Source organism: Lycium ferocissimum, chromosome 9 (assembly GCF_029784015.1).
Source record: "Lycium ferocissimum isolate CSIRO_LF1 chromosome 9, AGI_CSIRO_Lferr_CH_V1, whole genome shotgun sequence".
Lineage (NCBI taxonomy): Eukaryota > Viridiplantae > Streptophyta > Magnoliopsida > Solanales > Solanaceae > Lycium > Lycium ferocissimum.
Window position 1 is genome coordinate 24,806,296 of NC_081350.1, and position 19,406 is coordinate 24,825,701.

The window sequence follows — 19,406 nt, forward strand, 5'->3', positions numbered from 1 at the left end:
TAAAAATCACACGATGCACGTCACTTACCCCATTTTCCCCACTAATTCACAAACACACGCATGCACGCATTAAAACTTTAAAAATTTCTAAAACATGTTTTTTGGATCTTTTTTCGTAGCAAATTTATTTTCAGAAATATAAGCATAAAAACACGTTCTTGGGAAGTTACCAAGTAAAGTTATAACTGCAAAAATGTCTAATTTTTCTATTTAAAAATTGGGAAGTTACCAGCTGGTAAAATTATAACTGCAAAAAGAGAAATAAAATAAAATATAAGTAACAAATGCAGGGACAATTTGGTTCCACCAAATCTGGATAATGGTCCGGAACTTCCAAACCATTACTTATTCTTTATTTTTTTAGGGGAACGTCTAGGCTAGAAGAGGTTGCTTTTAACTTTTGGTGATTTGCATTCATTTTTTAGTCTCCTTTCTTAACCGTACTTGAATTGTGGACAGGCAGTGAATCAAACTTTGGGTGTTCCTTAAAAGATTTAAATTTTGAGAATGTATGTTGAGTGTTTTTATTAATATAGTACTAATAGTAATTGATTTATTGTGATAGTCTGTCTGGGATTTATGTTTCACTGATCTCTCTTACTCCCTTGGCGTTCAAATAGCTTTTTCACATAACATTGTTGTTAGTATAAGGGAATGTTGGGGTAAGATTCCTACGTAATCTTGTGATGCAGATAATATCTGGTCCATGGCTTGCTTGGTCACTTGAGGAAGCAGTGGAGGAATACAATGGAGATTCATTTGGGAAAGTCAAGTAGTCCTTTAAAGATCGATCCAAGGTATAAAAATATATCCGTGCGCACCAACAAATGTCTGCTATGAATCTAATATTTAGTGGGCATTTTATTAAATGAATGGATGTCAATATCCGCGCGCACCAACAAATGTCTGTTATGAATCTACAATTTAGTGTCATGGGCATTTTATTAAATGAATGGATGTCAATATTTATTATTGTGTATGGTTTCTTAAGTTTCTGTCTAATTTATCCTTAATTCATTACATGGTTGATTTATGCGCTGCCTCATTCGATGAATGGTGAAGAAGACCAAGAAGACGCTGTTGGATAGGAGGCACTTTGCACTGGAGCAGATCCACCATTTGGGAGATGGTTCTCTCCCGTAAGGCTTAGTTCTAAATTTATTTGGCGGAAGTACGCAAGCAAGCTTTTGAATTCAAGAGTAAGTTAATACCTTCTTTGATTTTTTTTTTTTTTTTTTTAGAGAAGGTAATAAGTATTATCATTTAGTGATCAACACTTAGAGATGCTAAATTACTGTACAAGGAAAAAAAAAGTGTATCCCTCTTTTAAACTTGATAGGACTTATTTAAACCAAAAAAAAAAAAAAAAGGATTTTGCCTAGCATAAATCATTGTATGATATCTTAACTATGGATACTACTCTGCTTCTCAGATCCAAGTGGAATGTACCAGGATGTTGTAACATGAAGCAATCTGAATATTAAATTTGTTTTGCTCTCAATATTAAAATGCGTTCTTTAAAGTTTTTATGTTGCGGGTGTTTTGTTGTGGTGTTTTGGGATCATTGTATGTGCATATGCAGATATAAGATTTGAATGTCTCAAATCTATGCATATGCAGATACTATAAGATTTGAATGTCTCAAATCTGTTTTCCTTGAGGTTGTCATTTATTTAGTTTTTTTTAGCTAACCCGTCCACCCAGACTTTCAGCTATTTATTTAGTTCATTTGAACCTAAGATTGTCTATGAGGTTGGTCTAAACCAATATATATAGATGTGCATGATTTTGAAAATCAATACCGGCAACTGAATGTTATTAAGGAGTTGAAAAACTCAAAATGATAATGCTAAGTACGGGCCCAACATGCTGAGTTTTGAGGCAGTTTTTGTCACAATCTTTTATGTACTACTAACAGCTAACTACACTTAGCCAAAGGCTTTAGTACTAGCACGACGGAAAATCACATTTCCATATACATGTGGATATTCACAATTTAAAGGATTCTATTCACAGGTGGAGGTTAAATTCTGAATCTCTCTGAAAATAGTACTTCTAATTCTATTTTTCTTAGAGATTACTGATTTAGATATCTTTATCTCTATGAATCTGAACTTTTCTTTTGATGGATGATCATATATTTTCTTCTTGCCCAAAAGTCCACTTTTAAGAGATCTAATTTCCATGAGGATAGATGTTCTAATTAAACATATGCGTCACTGCATATCATTTGGTGGCATATTTTTAGTGTGTGCATCTCACAAACTATAGTCATGTCTGTGTAGCCCAAGGCAAGGCATCAAACATCTGTACTTCTGATTAGCTGAATCACAAACCAAACGAATTCCTTACTAATATATATTTTTCGAGCTCCTCCATTTCAATCTTTTATTTATTGACATTTACTTGCCTTTTGCGGTTTTCATCCTAAACTTCTCCAAATATTGTGGTTTATGGAATGGTAAAACTTGCCTACTAAGCTGATGACTACAACTCCTACAACATAGGAAATGATGAGTTCGAATGAGCTTATAATGATAATTTTGGGTGCTATGCATGATTAAGATGCTTGTGTGTTTTGCACATACTATAGAATAAAAGATGTCTGTTATATACGCATCATAATGATGTACACAAAGTGTTTTAGAAGTGTTTTTGTGATGGGTATCTATTTCGCACATGTATATGGAAATGCCATGTTCTACCGTGTTAGTGCCAAGGCCTTTGGCTAAGTGTACTTAGCGGTTGTAGTACAAAAAAAGATTGGGACTTAGGACTTCTTTCCTCACTTTTTCTTTTTAACGGTAGAGTTTGAGAATTGTCTGTCTACGACTACAAGACATAGGAAGTGTAAAGGCGTATTCGTTACAGACATTCAATACTCAAAGTGTTTAAACTAGAAATTTGTGTTCGTATTATATTTGATTTTATTTAAATCTGTATTGTGTGTAAATTCTTATATATTATGGATCTCTTAGTCGTTTAGAAGGTTAGCAAGAAAATGATGTATAGTGGCTAATACTTACAAGAAACTGGATATAAAAGCAATAACTGGGTTGTTTTCTAATGAAGAATAATACACACACTTGAAACTTCTTTGATCTCATCTATCTTCTAATCTTCAGCCATGCATCTGTAGTGTTACTAGGAGTAACCGATGTACCCTTTCTTTGATAATCAGATATTTGATTAAACCAAGCCTCTGCAAGTTTAGAATCTTTCTAACACATAGAAATTGTATCTGTATTGAGGGGGTACTAAACTTGAACAAGAACTGAAAACATTCTATGTATTTATATAACTTCACACTTCTTTTTATGTTGTTTGGCTTTTGATTGTTCTACATATCAGTACGGTTTTTCTCCCCGGTCATCATTAGTTAATTCGTTAAAGACATTAATATTGTCTACTAAATTTTTATTTTTCCTTTAGTGTTGCGTTACTAATTACTCCAATTATATCAACTTTATTGTCATGCCAAGTATGTCTTAAAGTTATGCTGATGGGATGGACAAAGAGATACCAAAGGTACACACATTGTAAAATTTTGAAAAATAAAATGTTTAATCCTTTAATGTTTTAAAATCCTTAAGTTAATTTTTTGTTAGTATATAAATTTGGTTAGGATGTCGAGGGCTTGATTTAGAATATATGCAGCTATATTGGTGGAGTTGATCTGAGGAAAATTAGATTTCGATGACTTCAATAACCCGTCAGATACATTAGAATACTTGAAGTCGCCAGTGATTCTGAAGAATATATTTAGTTAAATGTCATATTTTTATTTTATTTCTAGAAATTATTTTTGTCACAAACAAGAAGTTTTTCGTACTGTCTATATTTCTGGTGTAAAACAGTTCTATTTCTATTTTATAGGTATAAGTGCTTGAAACTAAACAATTTGAAATCTTGAATATTATAAGCAAATTTATTTCAAATTGTGTAGATGTGAAAACCTCATGATATATAATCGTGATAGGAAAATTAGAAAATTGAATCGTTGGCATCACTATGATTTTTAAGATGAATTCAATTTTTTTGTGGTTCAACTTTTTACATGTTATTAACATGCGTTACAGTGTAAGAATAAATTCTTAATGTTAGCAATTTTCAAGATGATTAGAACTTAAAGTCTAAATTGTTACAATTATCTATCTACGCTCTTTTTTCTCTTGAAACTATCCGCGCATCGCGCGGATACGTATACCCTTTTTGTGTCCTTTCTTTTTTATGTTCAATACCTATTCTATTTGTTTTTTTCTTTTTCTTTTCATTCTTTGTACTTTTCTCTCCGTTCCTTTGGACTTTTCTCCTTTTTCTTTGTTCTCTATTTTCATTGACAGTAACATTGAAATGAAAACACACGAAAAGAAACTCAAAACATCCAAAATCTGAAGATTTAGCTTTTAAGTTCTTAATCAAATTTGTAAAATTTTCTAGTTCTTTCAGGAACTTTAGAATGAAATCAAATTAAATGTATTTCTATTGTTTATTACTTTTCATAGTGTCCAATTCAATTTAGAACTCTCTAGCATTTAAATTATGATAAGAGTATTCGTATAGAAATAGCATAATTTTCTTAATTTTATTTTTCGAGACTCCTATTTGCTTACTTTTATATTTACCTTAGTGAATTCTTTCATTTGATTTTTCTTAAAATAATGGTGTCTGAGTCAGTTTATGCGCACGTCGATCTTTAATTTAATTTTATCAAGCTTGTGAGGATAACAAGTATTTGCATAGATAACATTTTAAAGTTAGGATTGGGTACATACTAATTGTGTAACAGTACTCCCTACCGAAATTTTTGTTTCAACTTGTATAGATTTAAATATATTTGCTAGAAGAGTGTGAAATCCCTATTGAAAGTGTTGATTTTACTTGTATTTGTTAATAGTAAAGGCATGATTCACCCATTTGAATTTCATTTTTGCTTGTAAAGTGATATTTTTCTATTAAAAATGTGATTCTTGGTTATTTTGCTAATAAAATATATGTGATTACTTCTTGAAGAGTTTTTTGTCCTTTCTGTTGACTAATTGTGAGATTTTTATTTATTATTCTATTACAGGTGTTTTAAGATTTAGCTAAATATCACGTACTTTCATTAGATAAATGTGTTGTACCCATTTTTAAAAAAAAAGAAAGAGTCTTGACTTTTTCAAATTTTGAACACCCGTAGCACAATCTCATCTACATACGCCCACTTAATGCAATAATGCATGAACTTCATTAATTTATTCTCTCGGAGTAGTTTCTACAAGAGAGAATGCTTGTCAATAATAATTTAAAGATTTGATTGATAAATTTAACAAAGTCCTTGATTCTATTTGTCGTTTTCTACTTTACCCAAATCTTTTTCAATAACTTTTTTTTTTTTATTTTGCAAAACAATTTTACCAAAAATCTAACTAAAATAAATCCAAGTAAGTACCATCTTAATTTCCAGAAAATATGTTTACTTTCAAATAAATATAATTGAACGTAATAGTGATAAACAAGAATTGAAATAATAGGAGCCTTTAAGAAGGCAGGTTGGGACTAACTTGTATAATTTTAGGTTACAATATATAGGAGTATTAACACTTAAGAAGGCAATAACCTATTTAGTGTATTTTTTTTTTAAACTACATCAAAGGAATCTCTTATAAGTCGAAACCTTGTGAGAGGCACTTTGTGAAAAAAACTTCTTCAAATAAATGTCAAGGTCTATTTAAGTATCAGAAAAGGGCCAAAAATATCCCTAAAATGGATCACAAATACCTTTCATCCATTTATTAGTTTGAAAATACTCCCAACCTATTTTCTTGTCTCAAAACTACCCCTCAAACTAACACCTTAAACTTGGTGGCTGTTTCCAATTTAAAAATGTCATATGAATTATTATAATTGGCCACATATATTATTAAAATATAAAAATCAACTCACCCGCTTTTAAATCTAAACCTGCTAACCCGTTTAATCTGACCTATTTTTTTAACACAAACCCCACATTCCGTTCTCATTTTAGACGCAACAATCAGTTGTATTTAGGTGTGGGTTAAAACATCATCCTGTTCAATTGTAGTTAAACCCACACCGAATTACAGCTGAATGTTGCGTCTAAAATGAGAATGGAATGCGAGTTTAGGTTAAAGGAGCGGGTCTGATTAAACGAGTCATCGAGTTTAGATTTTAAGTGAGTGAGTTTAATAGTTAAATTAAATAGTATATGTGGCTAATCATAGTAAGCTACGTGGTTTTTTTAAATTGAAAAAAGGCCACCTAATTTAGGGTGTTAGTTTGAGGGGGTATTTTTGATCAAAATAAACAAATTGGGTTAGCTTTAGACCAATAGGTGAATGAAAGGTATTTGTGAGCCAATTTTCATACGATAAGGATATTTTTGGCCATTTTACGTTTAAATATTATGAGATCTTCCTTTTTTCATATTTTGTGTAGTAAAAATAATGTTATAACCTCAAATGGACAAATGTACCCCTCATAATTATAAAGTTCCTTAGCCTCTTGGAAACGTCCAAAGAATTATGTCAGCACATGACACTTTTCAAAGTTAGGAAGCTTCACTTCATTTTCCTTATGTACAATAATTCCTAATGATTTTTTTACTTTTTCTTTTTAGTTTTTCAACAGCACAAGCACTTCATTATGCATAAGTCTTTTTCTTTTTCTTTCACTAGTGGAAACTTGAAGGGTATAGATATTTAAAATTCTCATGCAGCTGAGCAGTAATATTTTGAGAACCTGTGATAATCACCATAGTTTTATCCTGTTTGTATCCAAAAAACTAAAAGAAAGAAAAATGTGAGAACATGTATCCACACACCACATGCAACAACAAATTTAAGGGGCTACGAAGAAAATTAGTACCCCTCAATCTCATATTAGTTGTCATGTTTCCTTTTGCATTCATCAATGATAAAAAGTATTTTTTTTTTACTAATTTACCCCCTCTTCAAAAAATATGCACTATATCTAAGAACAAGACTAAGCTGATCTTATTGGCATTTGAACAATCATAATACCAACCGATAATTACTTGTTTTAAATATTCAAATTTATAGTTTTAAATAATTTAATCAATATTCGTTACTTTAAAAAACACTTAACGTTAAGGGCAAAATGAAGCATAATTAATTAATTTCATCTTGATTTTGTAAAATGATCAAGTATTTTTATTAACCTTGACAACTAATATGGGACACAAGAAGTACTAATCCATATATTGTAACATTGACAATTAATAAGGGATGGAGGGAGTAATTTGTATATTGTTAGTAACCTTGATAATTAACATGGGAATGAGGGAATAATTCGTATATTTTTAGTAACCTTGACAACTAATTTGAGATTGAGAGAGTAATCCATACGTTTCTAATGAAGTTCAACCATAATGTTAGTATGGGTTGAGAAAAATGTGAAGAACGAGAGAGGTAAGTTATAAAAATTGTTGTCAGCCAAATATTCTTAGACTACATATGTCAATGCCAATTATTAACTAAGTGACTGCCAATTGCTCTTTATAATTGTATATATAGCTGCCTCTTATTTTCTAATATTCACACCCTTTTATACCTGGGCCATGTTTGTTGGCATACGTTTGTAATGTATTTTATGGGATATGAATTTGTAAATTTTGATTATTGACTGTGTAATGACATTTTCGCAGTAGATTTTGTGTATTGTTATATGACAATACTAGTATTGAAGTGATTCCTAAATACTATATCCAAAAAGAAACATGGAGTTTTGATTGATGCTCTGTTATAGTGGTGAATCTAGGATTTCAACCCACAGATGCACCATCATTGACATCGGTAGTAGGACAAGACACAAATACTTGTGATTTCGACAATTGCCAAGCTAAAGTTTGAAACTTTGCATGTGATGGAGCTAGGGAGTTGGACGAGAGATATAGGAGAATAGTGGTTTTATGACCTTAGTTATTAATATTACAGTATAAGTAATTTTCCCCTATTTGTTAAGAAGTTAATTATCGATAAGTTTTTATAGGAAGCAATTGATTGACAACTCGAAAAGATGATAAATGACAAACTGAAATTTAAAGAGAAATCGGCATGTATAGATCAATTGGGTGAAAGATTGGCATAAAATAGACTAATTTTCCCTATTGGGACACATTCAATCTAATATGTCTTAAAATTGGCAGCCTTCGCCAGGGTCAATCACCTGTCATCTTCTGGCTTCTATAATTGTCGACACTACCTCAAACTCTCTCCAAAGGCATAAGTGGCTCATTTTTAAAACCGTGGGGGGTATAATTGGTCCCATTTGCAAATTGAGGGCATAACTGATCCATTTTCGATAGTTCAGGGGTAAATCTGACTTGCCTTGTTCCCTTGAACAATGGCCGTGAAATATTGAACTCAAAACATTAATGTAACATTGAATTTATTGAGTGAGGTTGAAGGACCTGAAAACACTATTAAAGACCATTGAAACTTGGTTTGAATTTTTTCAATATGCTTGTGATTTATCACGATAGGGTGATACCGAGTTTCAGTCGAAACATCTTAAGGAGCTTGAATATCAATTTTGGAGATTATTTAAGGGGGACTTGAGCTGATTTTCATATTGGAAGTTTAATTTGAAGACGATTTCGTCCATGTATATCACCTTGTATCTCCTATATCTCATGTATATCGGTGAATATCCATGGAATGTGTGTTCGATGGAAGAACGTATATAATGTATATCCATGTATATTTGTGCATGATATACAATATACACGATATACATACATGCTATACATTATCGAGGTGATATTGTCCAGGTCAATTTTGGGATATTAAGCATAACTCTAAACCAGCTCCAAATCACCTTCAATATCCCTCAAATTTTGAATATAGCTTTATCAAGCTGTTTCCAATGAATCTCAACCACATCCACTAAGAAAAACTATTTGAAAAGTTTGGAATTTAGTTTTGTGATTCAAAATTGAGATATTGATAAGATTTTGCCACTGATGAATTGTGAGAGTTTTTGTGGTAGTAGTGGAGAAATTCGATGAATTTAGAGATAACGGGATAATGGAGGATCGAAGGAATTATACCCTGTTCGGCCATGCTTTTGGGGACCAAAAGCGCTTATTTTAAAAAGAAAAATGAGGTGTTTGGCCAAGCTTTTAGGAGAAATTAAGTGCTTTTTGGGAGTAGCACGAGGCTAAAAATGTAGCTTTTCTCCAAAAGCCTTTTTTTGAAAAGCACTTTTGAGAAAATACAGTTAGTGTTGGGATCGAAATAATCAGGGCGTCATGCGGAAGCTAATAATTTCAAACGTTGAACACGATAAATCAGATAACAAAGAAAATATACTAAAAAGATATAATATTGTAATATAATTTGATCAACTGACCTACATATTGAAAAACTAATATTAAAAAGCATAAAACCTATTGAGAGAATTATCTCCCCCTAAACAAGACTCTTTAATGACTACATTGTGGATGCTATTATGTTCTCTAGTTGTGAGAAGGGGGTCTTCAATTTATAGATATCCAAAACTTTTCCTCCAAGAAAAGGGTTGCTCATATATGGAAGATTGATATTTTCCATTTGTAAAAAGTAAAATCAATTATGGTGAACTCTTTGCTCTTCCTTCAAGAAAAGGTAAAATCCAAATATGGTAAGAAAATCAAGACAAAACCCTAACAAATCTCCCATTTTGGCTTGGATTATCTTGACAAAACTTGATCTGTCTTCTTCACATAATCTTCATCACTGCTGCTTGCCGTGGTTAAAAATATGTTAAAAATATTATTGGTTAAAAATGATTTAAAAAATATTTATTTTTATTTTTAAAGATGCAACAACAGGAATGTTGAAAATATAGTTGAAACTTTGTCTCCACATGTAGCACCTCCGGACTCTTTGTTTTGTTTTTTTTTTTTTTTTTTTTTTTTTTAATTTTTGACAAAACTCTTCATTATCTCCAAATTGGTTGCTCTTGATTTGAACTCGCCTTGAACCTGTCTTCAACCTTGTTAAACCATTGGCTCTAATATCACTTGTTGAGATCGAAATAATCAGGGCATCATGCGAAAACTAATAATTTCAAATCTTTAAGGCCATAAATCAAATAACAAAGAAAATATACTAAAAGGGCATAATATTATAATAAGATTTGGTCAACTGACCTACATATTGAAAAACTAATATTAAAAAGCATAAAACCTATTGAGAGAATTAACTCTCCTAAACAAGACTCTTTAATGATTACATTGTGGATGCTATTATGTTCTCTAGTTGTGAGAAGGAGGTCTTCAATTTATATATGTCCAAAACTTTTCCTCCAAGAAAAGGGTTACTCATATATGGAAGATTGATATTTTCCTTTTGTAAAAAGTAAAATAAATTATGGTAAACTCTTTGCCCTTCCTTCAAGGAAAGGTAAAATCCAAATATGATAAGAAACTTAGGGCAAAACCCTAACAATTAGAATACTTTTAACAAGCTTGGTCAAACACTAATTGTTGCTCAAAATTGATTTTCAAATTGATTAGCCAAATACAAATCGCTTCTCATCAAAAATACTTTTTTAAAAAAATACTTTTTAAATAAGATAATTTTAGAAGTTTGGCTGAACATGCTATTTGTCTAGTTGGTGGTGGGTGCATAAATCTCGCAGTATCACTAAAAAGGGGGATTTGGCTATCCCTTTCCATTTTATTGAGCTACATTTGCTAAATCTAATCTTTGTTAAAAAATGTGCTAATAATTAGGGTCATTCGCACAAATGCCCCAATTTTGGGGCGTTCTTTAATTTTTGCACCTCAAGTTTGTGGTATTTAATTTTTGCCTTCAGCACTTTTCACGTGGCATAATTTTAGATTTCACTTGGCAAAATTTATATTCTCGGCAATGTATCATGATATCCCACAAGTTATGTCAATGGACACGACAAAAATTGCAACACTCAAAATAATATGAAAAATACTACACAACTTATGCTGCATAACTTAATTCCTTCCGAATATGTGTTGAGCGAGGCAAAAGTTTAGTTTTCGAAGGTAAATGCTACAAAACTTTTACCAAAGCTAAGCAGATCTAGATATTTTCATTAAATGAGCAGTAAAAGCAAAAAAAATTAAAGACCACAAATATGAGGGGCTAAAATTAAAGACCAGTGTGTTTGAAGGACAATCTGTGCAAAAACTTCTACTAGTTATTGGGGGTTATATATGCGGGTCAAATTTCCAAATTAAAACTCTCTTATACTTATATACTAATCAACGTCGTATATAATCCAAATCCTTAATAAAAGAGGATTGCAACCTTGGAAAAGTGAAAATAAATAAATAACAGGGAATAAAGCATACAAAACTTGGAAAATGAAATAAAGAAAAGAAAGAAAAAGGAAAAAGAAAAAGAAAAAGAAAAAAAGAAAGAAAAAAAGAATACTACGGACCTAGCATGTGGGGAAGAAAGAAAGAACGAAAAGAAAAAGTGGGAATAGAGAATATATAATTTGGAAGAATAAAAAAAAAGGTAACAAAAAAAAAAAAAAGAACATTAGTTTTGAACTTATAATTGATTGTAACATTAGTTTTGAACTTATAATTGATTGTAACAATTTGATCTTTAACCATAGTGCACCTGCTATTTGGATGGATGCCCAAGTAAACATTGAGTTAAATTTTCAGTATTTCTATTATATATAAGTATGAAGATGAGATGAACACAGCTACACATATTGTATCAAAAGCTATCTGAGCTATACATTAAATTTAGACTTATTTCAATTGTACTTGATTTCTTCCCTTTTTTATTTCCAGTTGTTAGTCCACTTCATTTAACAAGTACTACTACTTGGTTTGCCACATGTACACGTGTATTTCACTTTTACGTTATCATACTTCTTTACTTCTACACTTCATTTTATTACTCTATTATGGAAAGCACATGAAATTATACTCTAAGCAGGGACTAACATGTATACATTTCAGAAGTTTAACATTAATAATACCTCTTATGTGTTTACTTTTTAGGTCCTCACGTGTCCACAGTGTCTCAATTGTCCTTTCATTGCCTTCATTTGGCATATACTCTCTTTGTCTCAATTTAAGTATCTAAGTTTGACTAGACAATAAAAATAGACTTTTGAATCTTGTGGTTTTAAATTAAAAATGTGTATAATATAATAAAATATCATTTGAATCCTGTGATTATAAACTTGACATGTAGGACATTTGAATTATCAACTTAATAGCAATTGAGAAATTAAGGGGAATAATAAGAGGAAAAGAAATAAAATATGGAGACTCACTAAGGAGTTTCATTTGTGAATTGCTTCTTCGCTTAATCGCTTCTCCTCTTAATTTTTTCATTGCTCATGTTTTCTTTGATATTTAATTTTTCCATTTTGTTGCTTATTTTATTCTTCTTTGCAATTCTCCGGTTATTGTTTCTTCACCTTTTCAAAATTTATTATTTTATATTTTCATTTAGCAATTTGAGAATTTTACTTAGTGATTAAAATTATGTGATTTACCATATTAGGTCCATTTTTTAATTTAAACTTCTACCATGTAGTCAATGATTAGTTAGTTTATATCCTAAATCATTTTTTTAAAAAATTTCTGACTAAGTCTCTTCAAATAATTAAATTGACTAAACATGGTGATTAATTATGTTGGATCCCGTGCATCGCACGGGCGTAGTTTGCTAGTACATATAGAAGAGTAAAGTATGGTCCAAATTTGATCAACGTTGAGTTGGACAATATTTTTGTTAAAGAACCTTTTGTAAAATATGGTGGAGCCTAATTTCAACGTGATGGAGTTGGGTCATTTTGGGACTGTGAAATGGATTTTCCCTTCAAATTTATAATTTTTTAAATATAATTTCAGATATCTCCCTCCAGATTTGCCTTAACACTATTGATCTTCTTTGCGATTTGAGATATTACACTAACTTCTCTTATGTGGATATTTTTCTAACAAAACTTTTTCAAATGATAAATTTTCTATGTTCTTCCTAATCTACCCTTTTATGATATTAAATTTGCTCTCTTACACACAGGAAAGACGAATTCAACAGAAAAAAAAGAAGACGAAGTCAAAATGCAGATATATTGAACCATCAGAGAACTGGATATTTCATCCAAAGTGAACGATCAATGAAGCAAATAATAATACCAACCTGTTTCCCATTTTACTACCGATTTCATCTCAACAACCTAATACAATAATGCACAAAGTCTTCCCGTTAAATATTGTGAAAACAGAGTGTATATTCAGCTGTATATTATTGTATATCACATAGTGGAGGTTATTAGAGTTAGTTAGAATTGTGATCATTAGATTGTTATGTGGTTTTGAGTGCAATGATCTGATGTATGACAACTGTAGCATAGCTGGACGAACTACACTACAAATATCCTATTTCCCTCCATTATGTAATTCAATCATATACAAGTGAATAAGAAAATCTTCTCTCTACTCTATTTCTCTCAACTACCTCTCCATGGTCGAGTGCAAAGCTTGATCATGGATTCCAATTGATTATTCACATGGTATCGGAGCATTGATCACTCGATCAACACTGCGCAGATCAAAACTCCATTGGAGAGTATAATTGGAAGCTTAAAACACAGAAAAATAGGAGAAGAAGCCACACCAGTCACTATTGATCATCATCATCCACTTTACTTGCAATCCTCAGATGTACCAGGTATGGTACTAATGCCAACTAAACTTACAGGTCCAGAATATTACATATTGTGAAGCAGATCCATGAAACTAGTAGGAAGAGGAAAGGGAAAACTAGAATTCATAAATGGAACCTGTGTTAAAAGTGTCTATAAAGGCAAAAGAGACTTAGAAAAACTATGGGATAAGTGTGACGCTATAGTGCTATCATGAATATGAAGTACAGTTTTAAGTGAGTTGATACCAAGTATCATCTATGATAAAAGTGCTAAGAAGGTATGGAATTAGTTTAAGGAGAGATTTGACAGATCTAACCTTACTAGGATCTATCATATATGGACAGGTATAATGAATTTGAAACAAGGAAATGACACAGTAATTGCCTACTATTGTAAGATGAAGAAACTACGATAAATTGGATGTGATTGTGCCTTTGCCCTCATGCTATGATGAATCCAAGCATTATACAGACCACCTTAAAGCTCCAAGGCTAATACAATTTCTGATGGGATTGAATGAAAGTTATAGCAACATAAGGAGAAACTTATTAGCAAAAAAGAAATGATGTCACAGTAAATGAAGCTTATGTAGTAGCAACACAAGAAGAAAGTCAAAGAGCTTTAGGAGTGGTGGATATTGGTCATATAGAGGCTCTAACTATGCTAGCAGGAACGAACCAAGGGAATAGGTACAGGAGAGAAGCTACACAATCAGGATATTCTGGTCCACCTTGTGGAGAATGTGGTTACAAAGGACATAGGACCAAAGATTGTTATAGATTGGTTGGATATCCTGCAAACTTCAAAAGCAAGAAGAAACAAGCACAATCTGGTGACTTCAAGCCCTATGCAAACTCAACTACCACTGATGGAAATGCAGGAGAGTTTAGTAGCTCGCAACATCAAACTGGTGGTTTGTTCACTCCACCATAGTATCAGGAGGTACTGAACAAGTTGGATGAATCAGGAACGAGAAGTGTGTATCTAACATGGCAGGTATAACTTCTTTATTGTCCAATGCAGTAGCATATGAATTGATAGTGGATTTAGGAGCATCACATCACATAACACCTTGTAAAGAACTGCTGCATGCACTTAGAAACATGTCTGACCACAAAGGTAATCAAGTGTAAATGCCTACAAGAGGGAAATCTCACTTAGAAATTGCAGGAAATGCTATGATCTTAGGACATAAGATTCAAAATGTGTTACATGTGCCAGATTTCAAATTTAACTTGCTCTCAGTGTCTAAACTCATCAAGAAACTATGTTGTGTAGCAATATGTTTGCCTGATTTCTGCGTGTTTCAGGGAATCTTCAATGACAAGGTTATGGGGATTAGTAGAGAAAGAGATGGTTTGTACATATTGTAGGGGTCAAGATAAATAAGTGCACATGCAGCTGATAGTGCACTCATTCCCAATAAAAAAGGATTCCTGTGACATATGAGGTTGCGGCATCCTTCAGGAGGTGCAATGAAGCATATTCCATCATTGAAGTCAAAAGTAGAGTATGATATTTAGGATAGCTGTCAAGTATGTCTTTTGTCCAAACATCATAGATTGAATTTCCTTTAAGTAAGCATAACACTGTTGCTCGTTTTCAAATTATGCATGATGATCTTTGGGGACCATATAAGAAAGAAACTTATGATAATAAGCATTACTTTGTGACTTTAGTAGATGATTACAGCAAATATACTTGAATTTTCCTCATAAATTCAAAACAAGAAGTGTTCTTGTCTTGTCAGGTTTCATAAATTTGATAAAGAATCAGTTTGGTTGCATCATTAAAACACTCAGGTCTGATAATGGCACAGATTTTTTAACTCTAATTGTGTAAATCTGTTTGCTCAACATGGCATTATTCATGAGAGTAGTTGTCCATATACACCTTAGCAAAATGGAACAGTAGAAAGGAAACATAGGCATATCTTAGAAGTTGCTAAAGCCTTAAGATTCCAAAATGGAGTTCCAATAAGTTTCTAGGGTGATTGTGTGAGGACAACTGTATATTTGATCAATAAACTTCCTACATTAATTCTAGATGGGAATAGTCCATATAAGAAGCTGTTTGAAAAGGAACCAAGTATTGAACTCTTAAAAGTGTTTGGATGCCTTTGTTATGCAAGCCAGCTGCCAAAAGAAGACAAGTTTGATCCAAGGGCTAAGAAGTCTGTCCTAGTTGGTTATTTTGAAACTCAGAAGGGGTATAGCCTATTTGATCTCAGTACTAAGGTTATCTTCATCAGTAGAAATGTGAATTTTAGGGAATCCGTTTTCCTTTTTAAGCAAGACTCTTTATCCAGCACATATGACATATTGCTGCTCCATCATTAAAAAGTTGCTGAAGTAAGGTGGACAGGAAGTGATCCTGACACTAATGGTGATGCTGATACTTCTCCAATTTTCCATGAAGAGGTGTTACAAGCATCATCCACATATCAGGATGATGTTGTGCCACCTCTTGACACTAACAGTGTTGAAAATGATAACTCATTTGAGGTAAGAGGAGTGGTGAATGAAGAACAGTCTCATGCACCACAAGAAGAGGTAGAGGAAGAGAAACCAATAGCACCAATACTGCAACAACATGAAGAAGTCAATGCACAAATGCCAATAATGCAAGAAGAACATGGCAGACCTGCCAGAACTGTCAAACCACCTATTTGGCATAGAGACTATGTGGTGACATCTCAATATAACAATCATTGTGCATATCCTATTTCTGACTATATATCATACTTACATCTATCATCAGCCTATCAAACATATTTGAAGTATTTTTCTAGTACTGTTGAGCCCAGGAATTTTCATGAAACTTTAAAGGAGAAGGTGTGGATAGAGGCAATGCAGAAAGAGATTGAAGCACTAATGGATAACAACACTTGGGAACTGGTGGAGTTGCCACCAGGAAAGCAAATTATTGGATCCAAATGGGTATACAAGGTAAAGTTAAAGGCTAATGGAGAGGTACATAAGTACAAAGCAAGGCTGGTAGCTAAAGGTTACACAAAAAGAGAAGGTTTAGATTATCATGAAACCTTCTCTCCAAAAGAGAAAAAATGATTGCAGTAAGAACAGTGATCAACATAGCAGCATCACATGATTGAGAACTATTTCAAATGGATGTCAACAATTCTTTTCTCTAGGGAGATTTAGAAGAGGAAGTATATATGTCCTTGCCTTAGGGATTTCAAAGACAAAAGGAGAATAAAGTGTGCAGACTTTTGAAATCACTATATGGGCTAAAACAGGCTTCAAGGAAATGAAACATCAAGCTAACTTCTGCATTACTGCATGATGGGTACACACAGAGTTGCTATGATCATTCATTATTCACCAAGAAGAGAGGAAGTGAGATGGTCATCATCATCTTGATATATGTTGATGATCTACTGATAACATGAAACAGTTCTAGCCTGGTGGATGACACAAAGAAGTAATTACATAGCCAGTTCAAAGTCAAAGATCTGGGACTATTGAAATACTTCCTTGGAATAGAGGTGATGAGATCAATGCATGGGATATTGCTCAATTAGAGGAAATATACACTAGAGTTAATTTCTGAGCTGGGACTTAGTGGAGCAAAACTAGCTTTCACACCATTAGAAGCAAATGTTAAGTTGACTTTAGTTGAGTATGATGCAACATGTGACAAGGAAGATGATTCAACAGGAAGAAAAATGGATGATCCAGCACTGGAAGACATAGGCAAATATCATAAGTTAGTAGGCAAGCTGATTTCTGTGACCATTACAAGACCAGATATTTGCTTTGCTGTACAGGCGTTAAGTCAGTTCATGCAAATTCCAAAGAAGTCTCACTGGGATGCAGCATTAAGGATAGTGAGATATATCAAGAGATTACCAAGATTAGGCATACTATTGAAAAGCAATTCTATTGAAGAGATGACAGTCTTCTGTGACTCAGACTGGGCGTCATGTGCTAACACTAGAAGATCAGTGGTAGGATTTGTTGTGCGTCTTGGACATTCATTAATCTTCTGGAAGTCCAGGAAGCAACATACAATAAGTAGAAGCTCAGCTAAAGCTGAGTATAGAAACATGGCTTCAGCAGTTTATGAGACTGTTTGGTTAACAGGTTTGCTAAAGGACTTAGGGGTTGATATAAAGCTTCCCATAAAGGTATATTGTGATAGCAAAGTTGCTATACAAATGGCAGGGAATCCCATATTTCATGAACGAATGAAGCACATGAAATTTATTGTCATTTTGTGAGGGAAAAGTTCAAAGATGGTACCATTTTGCCAACCTATGTCAACACCAAAATGCAGCTGGCTGATCTATTTACAAAGGGTCTAGGAGTATCACAACATCACATGCTCTTGTCCAATATGGGACTGATAGATGTGTTTCACCCCCCAGCTTGAAGAGGAGTGTGAAAACAGAGTGTATATTTAGCTGTATATTAAGTATATTTTTGTATATCACGTAGTGGAGGTTTTTAGAGTTAGTTAGAATTGTGATCATTAGGTTATGTGGTTTTGAGTGCAATGATCTAATGTATGCCAGCTGTAGTACAACTGGACTAACTACACTACAAATATCCTATTTCTCTCTATTATGTAATTCAATCATATACAAGTGAATAAGAAAATCTTTTCTCTGCTCTATCTCTCTCAACTGCTTCTCCATGGTCGAGTGCAAAGCTTAATCATGAATTCCAATTGATTAATTCACAAATATGCAAACTCAATTTATTAACAGAAGCAAAAAGGGTCAAATGTTAAGAAACTACCGATAGGAAATTAGATCAAACTCTTTGGAAGACATTTAACAATTTGAAAGCAAAGGATAAGTAAACACAATGTAAAATTGAATATGATAATTTAATTTAGAAACTGAGGATAGAATTTAAGGGATTATGCAGGAATTTTTTCAATTATATCGAAAGGAAATTGAATAGGGACTTGTTGAGAGTTGTGGAGTTTGATCTGGTTAGAAAAAAAAAAAGTAGTGCATTTGTCATCTTGCAATTGATTTCATATTTTTTGCTAAATTCGTCTATTGTTTTTTTTATTAATCGAAATGGAAAATTTATATCAACCAAGTGTAAAATTTACAATGCACTAGTTCAGTTTGGACTCTAGAACAAGATCTCAGGGATTCTTCTACTTCATATAGATATACAACTTTGTTATATGACTAAGTAGGAAAGCTATTTAAACTATCTAGAATTGTAGACCATTTGCTCTGCTGCTGTCCTCGTATATGTAACTGAAGCACAATTTGTCTGATTTTGTGTCTTGTGTCTTTACTGGTAGTTTGGAATCTTCTTGCGTTCCTTTCTTCCCAAATGTGATATATATATAGCTGCTAAGAAAAGAAACCTCAGTATGCCAGTTCTTGGCCTAGTGTTGTTGGCCCTTTTGGTTATCCATTTCATTTCATCGACCCAAGGCAAGATAGTCTGTTTTCCCCTATCAATGCAGTAATGTCTTCCAGATTTCTTGAGAATAAACACAGGTAAATAAAAGGTGAGTTAGGGTCTCTGCTTCATCAATATTACATAGCACACATTTTTCTGATACTTGTATGCCCCATTTCAACAACCTATCTACTATGGCTAGTCGACGATGTAGTGCTAGCCATAGGATAAATTGGTGGCGTGGGACAGTTTGAGTTCCCGTGGCAAACTTTTCCAAGGAACTTTCTGGTATTGAGAGCATGAAGGATATATAGGCCTTGGCAAAGCTAAATTTTCCTTTAATGCAGC

General features: G+C 32.7%; 1 long non-coding RNA gene across 2 annotated transcripts; it reads left to right on the top strand.

The window, feature by feature from the left end:
* Positions 1-314: 314 nt before the first annotated feature.
* Positions 315-2,054, top strand: LOC132069337 (uncharacterized). 2 transcript variants are annotated; one of them, XR_009417750.1, is made up of 4 exons: positions 315-386; positions 693-797; positions 1,066-1,199; positions 2,017-2,054. It is a non-coding gene; the product is annotated as an uncharacterized LOC132069337 (long non-coding RNA). The 2 variants fall into 2 exon arrangements; XR_009417749.1 differs by lacking the exon at positions 315-386 and adding an exon at positions 387-509.
* Positions 2,055-19,406: the final 17,352 nt, after the last annotated feature.